General features: G+C 60.6%; 1 protein-coding gene across 1 annotated transcript in view; it reads right to left on the bottom strand.

Annotated features, from left to right (window-relative positions):
* The window catches only part of LOC139227736 (beta-1,4-galactosyltransferase 3-like), a 38,856-nt gene extending 27,635 nt beyond the window's left edge, over nt 1-11,221 (bottom strand). The window contains exon 1 of the mRNA XM_070858720.1: nt 11,129-11,221. The gene's annotated coding sequence lies outside the window, so the exon portion shown is untranslated. The remainder of the gene's footprint in view (nt 1-11,128) is intronic.
* Between the last annotated feature and the right edge of the window lie 4,277 nt (nt 11,222-15,498).

Here is a 15,498-nt window from a genome sequence, read left to right as displayed (position 1 = left end):
GGGGTAAACATACTGTACATTGTCCGGGGGGGGTAAACACACTGTACATTGCCCCGGGGGCGGGGGGGTAAACACACTGCACATTGCCCCGGGGGGGGTAAACACACTGTACATTGCCGGGGGGGGGTAAACATACTGTACATTGCCCGGGGGGGGGGGGGGGTAAACACACTGTACATTGCCCCGGCAGGGGGGGGGTAAACACACTGTACATTGCCCCGGCAGGGGGGGGTAAACACACTGTACATTGCCCCGGGGGGGGGTAAACACACTGTACATTGCCCCGGGGGGGGGGGGTAAACACACTGTACATTGCCCCGGCAGGGGGGGGTAAACACACTGTACATTGCCCCGGGGGGGGGGGGGGGGGTAAACACACTGTACATTGCCCGGGGGGGGTAAACACACTGTACATTGACCCGGGGGGGGGGGGGTAAACACACTGTACATTGCCCGGGGGGGGGTGAACATACTGTACATTGTCCGGGGGGGGTAAACACACTGTACATTGCCCCGGCAGGGGAGGGTAAACACACTGTACATTGCCCCGGGGGCGGGGGGGGGGGGGGTCAACACACTGTACATTGCCCGGTGGGGGGGGGGTAAACACACTGTACATTACCCCGGGGGGGGGGGGTAAACACACTGCACATTGACCCGGGGGGTGGGGGGTAAACACACTGTACATTGCCCCAGGGGAGGGGGTAAACACACTGTACATTGCCCCGGGGGGGGGGAGGGTAAACACACTGTACATTGACCCGGGGGGTGGGGGGGGGGGGTAAACACACTGTACATTGCCCCGGGGGAGGGGGTAAACACACTGTACATTGCCCCGGGGGGGGGGGGGGGTAAACACACTGTACGTTGCCCCGGGGGGGGGGGTAAACACACTGTACATTGCCGGGGGGGGGGGGGGTAAACATACTGTACATTGCCCGGGGGGGGGGTAAACACACTGTACATTGCCCCGGAAGGGGGGGGGTAAACACACTGTACATTGCCCCGGCAGGGGGGGGTAAACACACTGTACATTGCCCCGGGGGGGGGGGGGGGGGGGTAAACACACTGTACATTGCCCCGGGTGGGGGGGGGGGTAAACACACTGTACATTGCCCCGGGGGGGGGGGGGGGTAAACACACTGTACATTGCCCGGGGGGGGTAAACACACTGTACATTGCCCCGGGGGGGGGTAAACACACTGTACATTGCCCGGGGGGGGGTAAACATACTGTACATTGTCCGGGGGGGGGGTAAACATACTGTACATTGCCCCGGCAGGGGAGGGTAAACACACTGTACATTGCCCCGGGGGGGGGGGGGGTAAACACACTGTACATTGCCCCGGGGGGGGGGGTAAACACACTGTACATTACCCCGGGGGGGGGGGGGGGTAAACACACTGTACATTGCCCCGGGGGAGGGGGTAAACACACTGTACATTGCCCCGGGGGAGGGGGTAAACACACTGTACATTGCCCCGGGGGAGGGGGTAAACACACTGTACATTGCCCCGGGGGGGGGGCGGGGGGGTAAACACACTGTACGTTGCCCCGGGGGGGGGGGGGGGGGGTAAACACACTGTACATTGCCCCGGGGGGGGTAAACACACTGTACATTGCCCCGGGGGGGGGGGGGGTAAACGCACTGTACATTGCCCGGGGGGGGGGGTAAACATACTGTACATTGCCCCGGGGGGGGTAAACACACTGTACATTGCCCCGGGGGGGGGGGGGGGGTAAACGCACTGTACATTGCCCCGGGGGGGGGGGTAAACATACTGTACATTGCCCGGGGGGGGGGGGGGGGTAAACGCACTGTACATTGCCCGGGGGGGGGGGTAAACATACTGTACATTGCCCGGGGGGGGGGGGGGGGGTAAACACACTGCACATTGCCCCGGGGGGGGTAAACACACTGTACATTGCCCCGGGGGGGGGGGGGGGTAAACGCACTGTACATTGCCCCGGGGGGAGGGGGGTAGACACACTGTACATTGCCCCAGGGGGAGGGGGGGTAAACACACTGTACATTGCCCCGGGGGGGGGGGGGGGTAAACACACTGTACATTGCCCCCGGGGGGGGGGGTAAACACACTGTACATTGCCCGGTGGGGGATAAACACACTGTACATTACCCCGGGGGGGGGGGGGGGGTAAACACACTGTACATTGCCCTGGGGGGGGGGGGGTAAACACACTGTACATTGCCCGGTAGGGGGGGGGGGGTGAACACACTGTACATTGACCCGGGGGGTGGGGGGGGGGGTAAACACACTGTACATTGCCCCGGGGGGGGGGGGTAAACACACTGTACATTACCCCGGGGGGGGGGGGGTAAACACACTGCACATTGACCCGGGGGGTGGTGGGGGGGTAAACACACTGTACATTGCCCCGGGGAGGGGGTAAACACACTGTACATTGCCCCGGGGGGGAGGGGGGGGTAAACACACTGCACATTGACCCGGGGGGTGGGGGGGGGGGGGGGTAAACACACTGTACATTGCCCCGGGGGAGGGGGTAAACACACTGTACATTGCCCCGGGGGGGGGGGGGGGGGGTAAATACACTGTACATTGACCCGGGGGGTGGGTGGGGGGGGGTAAACAGACTGTACATTGCCCAGGGGGGGGGGGGGTAAACATACTGTACATTGCCCGGGGGGGGGGGGTAAACACACTGTACATTGCCCCGGCAGGGGGGGGGTAAACACACTGTACATTGCCCCGGCAGGGGGGGGTAAACACACTGTACATTGCCCCGGGGGGGGGTAAACACACTGTACATTGCTCCGGGGGGGGGGGGGGGGGTAAACACACTGTACATTGCCCCGGGGGGGGGGGGGGGTAAACACACTGTACATTGCCCCGGGGGGGGGGGGGGGGGGGTAAACACACTGTACATTGCCCCGAGGGGGGGGGGTAAACACACTGTACATTGCCCGGGGGGGGTAAACACACTGTACATTGACCCGGGGGGGGGGGGGGTAAACACACTGTACATCGCCCGGGGGGGGGGGGGGGGAACATACTGTACATTGTCCGGGGGGGGTAAACACACTGTACATTGCCCCGGCAGGGGAGGGTAAACACACTGTACATTGCCCCGGGGGCGGGGGGGGGGGGTAAACACACTGCACATTGTCCCGGCAGGGGAGGGTAAACACACTGTACATTGCCCCGGGGGCGGGGGGGGGGGGGGGGTAAACACACTGCACATTGCCCCGGGGGGGGTAAACACACTGTACATTGCCCCGGGGGGGGGGGGGGGTAAACACACTGTACATTGCCCCGGCAGGGGGGGGGTAAACACACTGTACATTGCCCCGGCAGGGGGGGGTAAACACACTGTACATTGCCCCGGGGGGGGGGGGTAAACACACTGTACATTGCCCCGGCAGGGGGGGGGTAAACACACTGTACATTGCCCCGGCAGGGGGGGGTAAACACACTGTACATTGCCCCGGGGGGGGGGGGGGGTAAAGACACTGTACATTGCCCCGGGTGGGGGGGGGGGGTAAACACACTGTACATTGCCCCGGCAGGGGGGGGTAAACACACTGTGCATTGCCCCGGGGGAGGGGGTAAACACACTGTACATTGCCCGGGGGGGGTAAACACACTGTACATTGACCCGGGGGGGGGTAAACACACTGTACATTGCCCGGGGGGGGGGGGGGGTAAACATACTGTACATTGTCCGGGGGGGGTAAACACACTGTACATTGCCCCGGCAGGGGAGGGTAAACACACTGTACATTGCCCCGGGGGCGGGGGGGGGGGGGGGTAAACACACTGCACATTGCCCCAGGGGGGGTAAACACACTGTACATTGCCCCGGGGGGGGGGGGGGGGGTAAACACACTGTACATTGCCCCGGGGGGGGGGGGGGTAAACACACTGTACATTACCCCGGGGGGGGGGGGGGGGGGTAAACACACTGCACATTGACCCGGGGGGTGGGGGGTAAACACACTGTACATTGACCCGGGGTGTGGGGGGGGGTAAACACACTGTACATTGCCCCGGGGGGGGGGGGGTAAACACACTGTACGTTGCCCCGGGGGGGGGGGGGGGGTAAACACACTGTACATTGCCGGGGGGGGGGGGGGGGTAAACATACTGTACATTGCCCGGGGGGGGGGGGTAAACACACTGTACATTGCCCCGGGGGGGGGGGGGTAAACACACTGTACGTTGCCCCGGGGGGGGGGGGGGGTAAACACACTGTACATTGCCGGGGGGGGGGGGGGGGTAAACACACTGTACATTGCCCCGGGGGCGGGGGGGGGGGGGGTAAACACACTGCACATTGCCCCGGGGGGGGTAAACACACTGTACATTGCCCCGGGGGGGGGGGGGGGGGGGGGTAAACACACTGTACATTGCCCCGGCAGGGGGGGGGTAAACACACTGTACATTGCCCCGGCAGGGGGGGGTAAACACACTGTACATTGCCCCGGGGGGGGGGGGGGGGTAAAGACACTGTACATTGCCCCGGCAGGGGGGGGTAAACACACTGTGCATTGCCCCGGGGGAGGGGGTAAACACACTGTACATTGCCCGGGGGGGGTAAACACACTGTACATTGACCCGGGGGGGGGGGGTAAACACACTGTACATTGCCCGGGGGGGGGGTAAACATACTGTACATTGTCCGGGGGGGGTAAACACACTGTACATTGCCCCGGCAGGGGAGGGTAAACACACTGTACATTGCCCCGGGGGCGGGGGGGGGGGGGTAAACACACTGCACATTGCCCCAGGGGGGGTAAACACACTGTACATTACCCCGGGGGGGGGGGGGGGGATAAACACACTGCACATTGACCCGGGGGGTGGGGGGTAAACACACTGTACATTGACCCGGGGGGTGGGGGGGGGTAAACACACTGTACATTGCCCCGGGGGAGGGGGTAAACACACTGTACATTGCCCCGGGGGGGGGGGGGTAAACACACTGTACGTTGCCCCGGGGGGGGGGGGGGGGGGTAAACACACTGTACATTGCCGGGGGGGGGGGGGCGGGTAAACATACTGTACATTGCCCCGGGGGGTGGGGGGTAAACACACTGTACATTGACCCGGGGGTGGGGGGGGGGTAAACACACTGTACATTGCCCCGGGGGAGGGGGTAAACACACTGTACATTGCCCCGGGGGGGGGGGGGGTAAACACACTGTACGTTGCCCCGGGGGGGGGGGGGGTAAACACACTGTACATTGCCGGGGGGGGGGGGGTAAACATACTGTACATTGCCCGGGGGGGGGGGGGGGGTAAACACACTGTACATTGCCCCGGCAGGGGGGGGGTAAACACACTGTACATTGCCCCGGCAGGGGGGGGTAAACACACTGTACATTGCCCCGGGGGGGGGGGGGGGGGTAAACACACTGTACATTGCCCCGGCAGGGGGGGGTAAACACACTGTACATTGCCCCGGGGGGGGGGGGGGGGCGTAAACACACTGTACATTGCCCCGGGGGGGGGGGGGGGTAAACACACTGTACATTGCCCCGGCAGGGGGGGGTAAACACACTGTACATTGCCCCGGGGGGGGGGGGTAAACACACTGTACATTGCCCGGGGGGGGGTAAACACACTGTACATTGACCCGGGGGGGGGGGGTAAACACACTGTACATTGCCCGGGGGGGGGGGGGGGGGGGGTAAACATACTGTACATTGTCCGGGGGGGGTAAACACACTGTACATTGCCCCGGCAGGGGGGGTAAACACACTGTACATTGCCCCGGGGGCGGGGGGGGGGAGGGTAAACACACTGTACATTGCCCAGGGGGGGGGTAAACACACTGTACATTGCCCCGGGGGGGGGGGGGGGGGGTAAACACACTGTACATTGCCCGGGGGGGGGGGTAAGCACACTGTACATTGCCCGGGGGGGGAGGGGAGTAAACACACTGTACATTGCCCCAGGTGGGGGGGGGGGAACACACTGTACATTGCCCGGGAGGGGGGGGGGGAAGAAAACACACTGTACATTGCCCCGGGTGGGGGGGGGGGTAAACACACTGTACATTGCCCCGGGGGGGGGGGGGGGGGGTAAACATACTATACATTGCCCCGGGGGGGGGGGGGGAACGCACTGTACATTGCCCCGGGGGGGGGGGGGGGGTAAACACACTATACATTGCCCGGGGGGGGGGGGTAAACACACTGTACATTGCCCGGGGGGAGGGGTAAACACACTGTACATTGCCCGGGGGTAGGGGGGAGGGTAAACACACTGTACATTGCCGGGGGGGGGGGGGGGGGGTAAACACACTGTACATTGCCCCGGGGGGGGGGGGGGGTAAACACACTATACATTGCCCGGGGGGGGGTAAACACACTGTACATTGCCCGGGGGGGGGTAAACACACTGTACATTGCCCGGGGGGGGTAAACACACTGTACATTGCCCTGGGGCGGGGGGGTAAACACACTGTACATTACCCGGGAGGGAGTAAACACACTGTACATTGCCCGGGGGGGGGGGGGGGGGGGTAAACACACTGTACATTGCCCGGGGGGGGGTAAACACACTGTACATTGCCCGGGGGGGGTAAACACACTGTACATTGCTTTGGGGGGGGGGGGGTGGGGTAAACACACTGTACATTGCCCTGGGGCGGGGGGGGTAAACACACTGTACATTGCCCTGGGGCGGGGGGGGTAAACACACTGTACATTACCCGGGGGGGAGTAAGCACACTGTACATTGCCAGGGGGGGGGGGGGGGGTAAACACACTGTACATTGCCCCGGGGGGGGGGGGGGGAAAACACACTGTACATTGCCGGGGGGGGGGGGGGGTAAACACACTGTACATTACCCGGGGGGGAGTAAGCACACTGTACATTGCCCGGGGGGGGGGGGGGGGGGGGGGTAAACACACTGTACATTGCCCGGAGGGGGGGGGGGGTAAACACACTGTACATTGCCCCGGGGGGGGGGGGGAGGGTAAACACACTGTACATTGCCCGGGGGGGGGGGGGTAAACACACTGTACATTGCCCCGGGGGGGGGGGGTAAGCACACTGTACATTGCCCGGGGGGGGGGGGGTAAGCACACTGTACATTGCCCGGGGGGGGGGGTAAGCACACTGTACATTGCCCGGGGGGGGGGTAAACACACTGTACATTGCCCGGGGGGGAAGGGGAGTAAACACACTGTACATTGCCCCAGGTGGGGGGGGGGGGGGGAACACACTGTACATTGCCCCGGGTGGGGGGGGGGGGTAAACACACTGTACATTGCCCTGGGGGGGGGGGGGGGGGGGGTAAACATACTATACATTGCCCCGGGAGGGGGGGGAACGCACTGTACATTGCCCGGGGGGGGGGGGGTAAACACACTGTACATTGCCCGGGGGGGGGGTAAACACACTGTACATTGCCCGGGGGGGGTAAACACACTGTACATTGCTTTGGGGGGGGGTGGTAAACACACTGTACATTGCCCTGGGGCGGGGGGGTAAACACACTGTACATTGCCCTGGGGCGGGGGGGGGTAAACACACTGTACATTACCCGGGGGGGAGTAAACACACTGTACATTGCCCGGGGGGGGGGGGGGGGGGGTAAACACACTGTACATTGCCCGGGGGGGGGGGTAAACACACTATACATTGCCCGGGGGGGGGGTAAACACACTGTACATTGCCCGGGGGGGGTAAACACACTGTACATTGCTTTGGGGGGGGGGGGGGTAAACACACTGTACATTGCCCTGGGGCGGGGGGGGTAAACACACTGTACATTGCCCTGGGGCGGGGGGGGGGGTAAACACACTGTACATTACCCGGGGGGGAGTAAACACACTGTACATTGCCAGGGGGGGGGGGGGGGTAAACACACTGTACATTGCCCCGGGGGGGGGGGGGCAAACACACTGTACATTGCCGTGGGGGGGGGGGGTAAACATACTGTACATTGCCGGGGGGGGGGGGGGGGGGGTAAACACACTGTACATTGCCCGGGGGAGGGGTAAACACACTGTACATTGCCGGGGGGGGGGGGGGGTAAACACACTGTACATTGCCCGGGGGGGGGGGGGGTAAACACACTGTACATTGCCCGGGGGGGGGTAAACACACTGTACATTGCCCGGGGGGGGGGGGGGGTAAACACACTGTACATTGCCCGGGGGGGGGGGGGGTAAACACACTGTACATTGCCCGGGGGGGGTAAACACACTGTACATTGCTTTGGGGGGGGGGGGTGGGGTAAACACACTGTACATTGCCCTGGGGCGGGGGGGGTAAACACACTGTACATTGCCCTGGGGCGGGGGGGGTAAACACACTGTACATTACCCTGGGGCGGGGGGGGTAAACACACTGTACATTACCCGGGGGGGAGTAAACACACTGTACATTGCCAGGGGGGGGGGGGGGGGGGTAAACACACTGTACATTGCCCCGGGGGGGGGGGGCAAACACACTGTACATTGCCGGGGGGGGGGGGGGGTAAACATACTGTACATTGCCCGGGGGTGGAGGGGGGTAAACACACTGTACATTGCCCGGGGGGGGGGGGGGGGGGGGGGGGGGGTAAACACACTGTACATTGCCCGGGGGGGGGGGGGGGGGGGGGGGGGGTAAACACACTGTACATTGCCCGGAGGGGGGGGGGGGGTAAACACACTGTACATTGCCGGGGGGGGGGAACGCACTGTACATTGCCCGGGGGGGGGGGGGGGGTAAACACACTGTACATTGCCGGGGGGGGGGGGGGGGGGGTAAACGCACTGTACATTGCCCGGGGGGGTGGGGGGGTAAACGCACTGTACATTGCCCGGGGGGGGTGGGGGGGTAAACGCACTGTACATTGCCCGGGGGGGGGGGGGGGGTAAACACACTGTACATTGCCCCGGGGGGGGGGGGGGTAAACGCACTGTACATTGCCCGGGGGGGGGGGGGGGGGGGGGGGGGGGGGGGTAAACACACTGTACATTGCCCGGGGGGGTGGGGGGGTAAACACACTGTACATTGCCCGGGGGGGGGGTAAACACACTGTACATTGCCCCGGGGGGGGGGGGGGGTAAACGCACTGTACATTGCCCGGGAGGGTGGGGGGGTAAACACACTGTACATTGCCCGGGGGGGGGGTAAACACACTGTACATTGCCCGGGGGGGGGGGGGGTAAACGCACTGTACATTACCCGGGGGGGGGTAAACACACTGTACATTGCCGGGGGGGGGGGGGAGGGTAAACACACTGTACATTCACTGTACATTGCCCGGGGGTAGGGGGGAGGGTAAACACACTGTACATTGCCCGGGGGGGGGGGGGGGGTAAACACACTGTACATTGCCGGGGGGGGGGGGGGTAAACGCACTGTACATTGCCCGGGGGGGCGGGGGGGTAAACGCACTGTACATTGCCCCGGGGGGGGGGGGGGGTAAACGCACTGTACATTGCCCGGGGGGGGGTAAACACACTGTACATTGCCCGGGGGGGTGGGGGGTAAACGCACTGTACATTGCCCGGGGGGGGGGGGGGTAAACACACTGTACATTGCCCGGGGGGGGGTAAACACACTGTACATTGCCCCGGGGGGGGGGGGGTAAACGCACTGTACATTGCCCGGGGGGGGGGGGGGGTAAACACACTGTACATTGCCCGGGGGGAGGGGTAAACACACTGTACATTGCCCGGGGGGGGGGTAAACACACTGTACATTGCCCGGGGGGGGGGGGGGGGTAAACGCACTGTACATTGCCCGGGGGGGGGGGGGGGGGGGGGGCGGGTAAACGCACTGTACATTACCCGGGGGGGAGTAAACACACTGTACATTACCCGGGGGGAGTAAACACACTGTACATTGCCAGGGGGGGGGGGGGGGGGTAAACACACTGTACAATGCCCGGGGGGGTAAACACACTGTACATTGCCGGGGGGGGGAGGGTAAACACACTGTACATTGCCCTGGGGGGGGGGGTAAACACACTGTACATTGCCCCGGGGGGGGGGGGGGGCAAACACACTGTACATTGCCGGGGGGGGGGAGTAAACACACTGTACATTGCCCGGGGGGGGGGGTGGGGGGGGGGTAAACACACTGTACATTGCCGGGGGGGGGTAAACACACTGTACATTGCCCGGGGGGGGGGGGGGGGGTAAACACACTGTACATTGCCCGGGGGGAGGGGTAAACACACTGTACATTGCCGGGGGGGGGGTAAACACACTGTACATTGCCCGGGGGGGGGGGGGGGGGGGGGTAAACACACTGTACATTGCCCGGGGGGGGGGGGGGGGGGTAAACACACTGTACATTGCCCGGGGGGGGGGGGTAAAAACACTGTACATTGCCCGGGGCGGGGGGGGTAAACACACTGTACATTGCCCGGGGGGGGGGGGGGGGTAAACACACTGTACATTGCCCGGGGGGGGGGGGGGGTAAACACACTGTACATTGCCCGGGGGGGGGGGGGGTAAACACACTGTACATTGCCCGGGGGGAGGGGTAAACACACTGTACATTGCCCGGGGGGGGGGGGGAAACACACTGTACATTGCCCGGGGGGAGGGGTAAACACACTGTACATTGCCCGGGGGGGGGGTAAACACACTGTACATTGCCCGGGGGGAGGGGTAAACACACTGTACATTGCCCGGGGGGGGGTAAAAACACTGTACATTGCCGGGGGGGGGGGGGTAAACACACTGTACATTGCCCGGGGGGGGGGGGGGGTAAACACACTGTACATTGCCCGGGGGGGGGGGGGGAGGGGGGTAAACGCACTGTACATTGCCGGGGGGGGGGGGGGGGTAAACGCACTGTACATTGCCGGGGGGGGGGGGGTAAACGCACTGTACATTGCCCAGGGGGGGGGAGGGTAAACACACTGTACATTGCCCGGGGGGGGGTAAAAACACTGTACATTGCCGGGGGGGGGGGGTAAACGCACTGTACATTGCCGGGGGGGGGGGGGGGGTAAACGCACTGTACATTGCCCGGGGGGGGGGAGGGTAAACACACTGTACATTGCCCGGGGGGGGGGGTAAACACACTGTACATTGCCCGGGGGGGGGGGGGTAAACACACTGTACATTGCCGGGGGGGCGACACGGAGAATGTGAGCGGGCGGAGGCCTGGGCCTGGGGTAAATCACTCACCCTCTCTCTCTCTCTCTCTCTGGGCCCGGGGGGCGTTTCCACGGGCCGCGCTCACTCGCCCTCTCACCCCGCGGGGGATGATGTCATGACGCCGGCGATCAAAAATTTCATGACGCTGCTGTGACTCTGATGGAGCGTCGTGTAACTCATTCACTCTCTGTGTGTGAGGGAGAGGGAGTGTACCTCATACACTCTGTGTGTGTGAGGGAGGGAGGGGAGTGTACCTCATACACTCTCTGTGTGTGTGCAGGAGGGAGGGGAGTGTAACTCATACACTCTGTGTGTGTGGGAGAGGGAGTGTACCTCATACACTCTGTGTGTGTGTGTGTGTGTGTGTGAGGAAGGGGAGTGTAACTCATTCACTCTCTGTGTGTGAGGGAGAGGGAGTGTACCTCATACACTCTGTGTGTGTGAGGGAGGGGAGTGTACCTCATACACTCTCTATGTGTGTGCAGGAGGGAGGGGAGTGTAACTCATACACTCTGTGTGTGTGTGGGAGAGGGAGTGTACCTCATACACTCTGTGTGTGTGTGTGTGTGTGAGGGAGAGGGAGTGTACCTCATACACTCTGTGTGTGTGAGGGAGGGAAGGGAGTGTACCTCATACACTCTCTGTGTGTGTGAGGAAGGGGAGTGTACCTCATACACTCTTTGTGTGTGTGAGGGAGAGGGAGTGTACCTCATACACTCTGTGTGTGTGTGTGAGGGAGAGGGAGTGTACCTCATACACTCTGTGTGTGAGGGAGAGGGAGTGTACCTCATACACTCTTTGTGTGTGAGGAAGAGGGAGTGTACATCTACACTTTGTGTGTGTGTGAGGGAGAGGGAGTGTACCTCATACACTCTCTGTGTGTGAGGGAGGGAGGGGAGTGTACCTCATACACTCTCTGTGTGTGTGAGGGAGAGGGAGTGTACCTCATACACTCTGTGTGTGTGTGTGAGGGAGAGGGAGTGTACCTCATACACTCTATGTGTGAGGGAGAGGGAGTGTACCTCATACACTCTTTGTGTGTGAGGAAGAGGGAGTGTACATCTACACTTTGTGTGTGTGTGAGGGAGAGGGAGTGTACCTCATACACTCTCTGTGTGTGAGGGAGGGAGGGGAGTGTACCTCATACACTCTCTGTGTGTGAGGGAGGGAAGGGAGTGTACCTCATGCACTCTGTGTGTGAGAGGGAGAGGCAGTGTACCTCATACACTCTGTGTGTGAGGGAGAGGGAGTGTACCTCATACACGCTGTGGGAGGGAGGGAAGGGAGTGTACCTCATACACTCTGTGTGTGTGAGTGAGGGAAGGGAGTGTTCCTCATACACTCTGTGTGTGTGTGTGTGTGTGTGTGTGTGTGTGTGTGTGAGGGAGAGTGAGTGTACCTCATACACTCTGTGTGTGTGAGGAAGAGGGAGTGTACCTCATACACTCTCTGTGTGTGAGGGAGCGAGAGGGAGTGTACCTCATACACTCTGTGTGTGTGTGTGTGTGTGTGTGTGAGAGGGAGTGTACCTCATACACTCTGTGTGTGTGTGTGAGGGAGAGGGAGTGTACCTCATACACTCTCTGTGTGTGTGCGGGAGGGAGGGGAGTGTATCTCATACACTCTCTGTGTGTGTGTGAGGGAGGGTAGTGTACCTCATACACTCTGTGTGTGTGAGGGAGTGGGAGTGTACCTCATACACTCTGTGTGTGTGAGGGAGGGAAGGGAGTGTACCTCATGCACTCTGTGTGTGAGAGGGAGAGGCAGTGTACCTCATACACTTGGTGTGTGTGAGGGAGAGGGAGTGTACCTCATACACTCTGTGTGTGTGAGGGAGAGGGAGTGTACCTCATACACTTGGTGTTTGTGAGGGAGAGGGAGTGTAGCTCATACACGCTGTGGGAGGGAGGGAAGGGAGTGTACCTCATACACTCTGTGTGTGAGGGAGAGGGAGTGTACCTCATACACTCTGTGAAGGAGGGAGGGGAGTGTACCTCATACACTCTGTGTGAGGGAGGGAGGGGAGTGTACCTCATACTCTGTGTGTGCGGGAGGGAGGGGAGTGTACCTCATACACTCTGTGTGTGTGTGAGGGAGGGGAGTGTACCTCATACACTCTGTGTGAGGGAGAGGGAGGGAGGGGAGTGTACCTCATACACTTGGTGTTTGTGAGGGAGAGGGAGTGTACCTCATACACGCTGTGGGAGGGAGGGAAGGGAGTGTACCTCATACACTCTGTGTGTGAGGGAGAGGGAGTGTACCTCATACACTCTGTGTGAAGGAGGGAGGGGAGTGTACCTCATACACTCTCTGTGTGTGAGGGAGGGAAGCGAGTGTACCTCATACACTGTGAGGGAGGGAGGGGAGTGTACCTCATACTCTGTGTGCGGGAGGGAGGGGAGTGTACCTCATACTCTCTGTGTGTGAGGGAGGGAGGGGAGTGTACCTCATACACTCTGTGTGTGTGAGGGAGAGGGAGTGTACCTCATACACTCTCTGTGTGTGAGGGAGGGAAGCGAGTGTACCTCATACACTCTGTGTGTGTGAGGGAGGGAGGTGAGTGTTCCTCATACACTCTGTGTGTGAGGGAGGGAGGGGAGTGAACCTCATACACTCTGTGTGTGTGAGGGAGAGGGAGTGTACCTCATACACTCTCTGTGTGTGCGGGAGGGAGGGGAGTGTACCTCATACACTCTGTGTGTGTGGGGGGGAGGGAGTGTACCTCATACACTCTGTGTGGGAAGGAGGGAAGGAAGTGTACCTCATGCACTCTGTGTGTGTGTGAGGGAGGGGAGTGTACCTCATACACTCTGTGTGAGGGAGAGGGAGTGTACCTCATACACTCTGTGTGCGTGTTTGTGTGTGTGTGTGTTTGTGTGTGTGTGTGTGTGGGGGGGAGGGAGTGTACCTCATACACTCTGTGTGGGAGGGAGGGAGGGGAGTGTACCTCATACACTCTGTGTGTGTGTGTGAGGGAGGGGAGTGTACCTCATACACTCTGTGTGTGTGAGGGAGGAAGGGGAGTGTACCTCATACACTCTGTGTGTGTGTGAGGGAGAGAGAGTGTACCTCATATACTGTGTGTGAGGGAGAGGGAATGTACCTCATACACTCTGTGTGTGAGGGAGAGGGAGTGTACCTCATACACTCTGTGTGAGGGAGGGGAGTGTACCTCATACACTCTGTGTGAGTGAGGGAGAGGGAGTGTACCTCATACACTCTGTCTGTGTGAGGGAGGGACAGAGAGCATACCTCACACTCTCTCGATGTGGTGATGCGGAGGGGAGAGAGGGAGAGTGAATGACCATAACCTCAATTTAAAATTCATTTGGTGGGTGAGAAAGTTGGATCTCAAACCAGTGTCCTAAGCTTAAATAAAGGAGATTGCAAAGTATGGGGGCAGAGTTGGCTAAAGTGGACTGGGAAAATAGATTAAAGTGTGGGACGGTTGATGAGCAGTGGCAGAAATTTAAGGAGATATTTCATAACTCGCAACAAAAGTACATCCCAATGAGAAGGAAGGACTGTAAGAGAGGGATAACCATCCGTGGCTAACTAAGGAAATAAAGGAGGGTGTCAATTTGAAAACAAGGGCATACAATGTGGCCAAGAATAGTGAGAGGCCAGAGGATTGGGAAATTGTTAAAAGCCAACAAAAAATGACAAAAATATGATAAAGAGGGGGAAGATAGATTATGAAAGTAAACTCGCAAAAAATATAAAAAGAGATACTTAAAAAGGAAAAGATGGTTAAAGTAAATGTTGGTCCCATGGAGGATGAGACTGGGGAATTAGTAATAGGGAACAAGGAAATGGCTTAGCCACTTTGGAGTTGGGAGCCTGTGGAGAAGGAGCTGCAACAACTGTCTGCCTGCAACCAGTGAGTCGAGGAGAGGAGGAAGAGGCCTACTGATTCAACACCTTGAGAGGGAGGAGGATAGCAAGAGCTGCAGCACTGTTGTCACAGAGTTGGAGAGAGGAGAGAAAAAAGGCTGCATCTTCTGTGTGGAGGGAGGGAGAGCCAATAGCAACAATCTACAGGAGGTTGGGAATTCGAAGGTTGGGAGGCCACAGAGGTCGGTGAGGTGAGTTGGTGAGTAGCTCTCTTTTCTCAATTTCTTTTTAAGTAGATTTTAATCTAGATAAGTTTAACTAAAGAGATGGCAATGCAGCTCAGCCCCGTGGCGTGCACATCCTGCGGCATGTGGGAAGTCCTGGACGCTTCGCGCAGCCTACAACCCTGTGTGCAGGAGGTGTCTCCAGCTTCAACTACTTGAGCTCCGCGTTTTGGAGCTGGAGCAGCGGGTGGAGGCAATAAGGTGCATCCGCGAGGCTGAGAACTACGTGGATAGCACGTTTCAGGAGGTGGTTACTGATATGTCCCTACTATACAATATAAA

Source organism: Pristiophorus japonicus, chromosome 17 (genome assembly GCF_044704955.1).
Source record: "Pristiophorus japonicus isolate sPriJap1 chromosome 17, sPriJap1.hap1, whole genome shotgun sequence".
Lineage (NCBI taxonomy): Eukaryota > Metazoa > Chordata > Chondrichthyes > Pristiophoridae > Pristiophorus > Pristiophorus japonicus.
The sequence above is the reverse complement of the archived record's forward strand: the minus strand, read 5'-3'. Positions and strand labels throughout refer to the sequence as shown.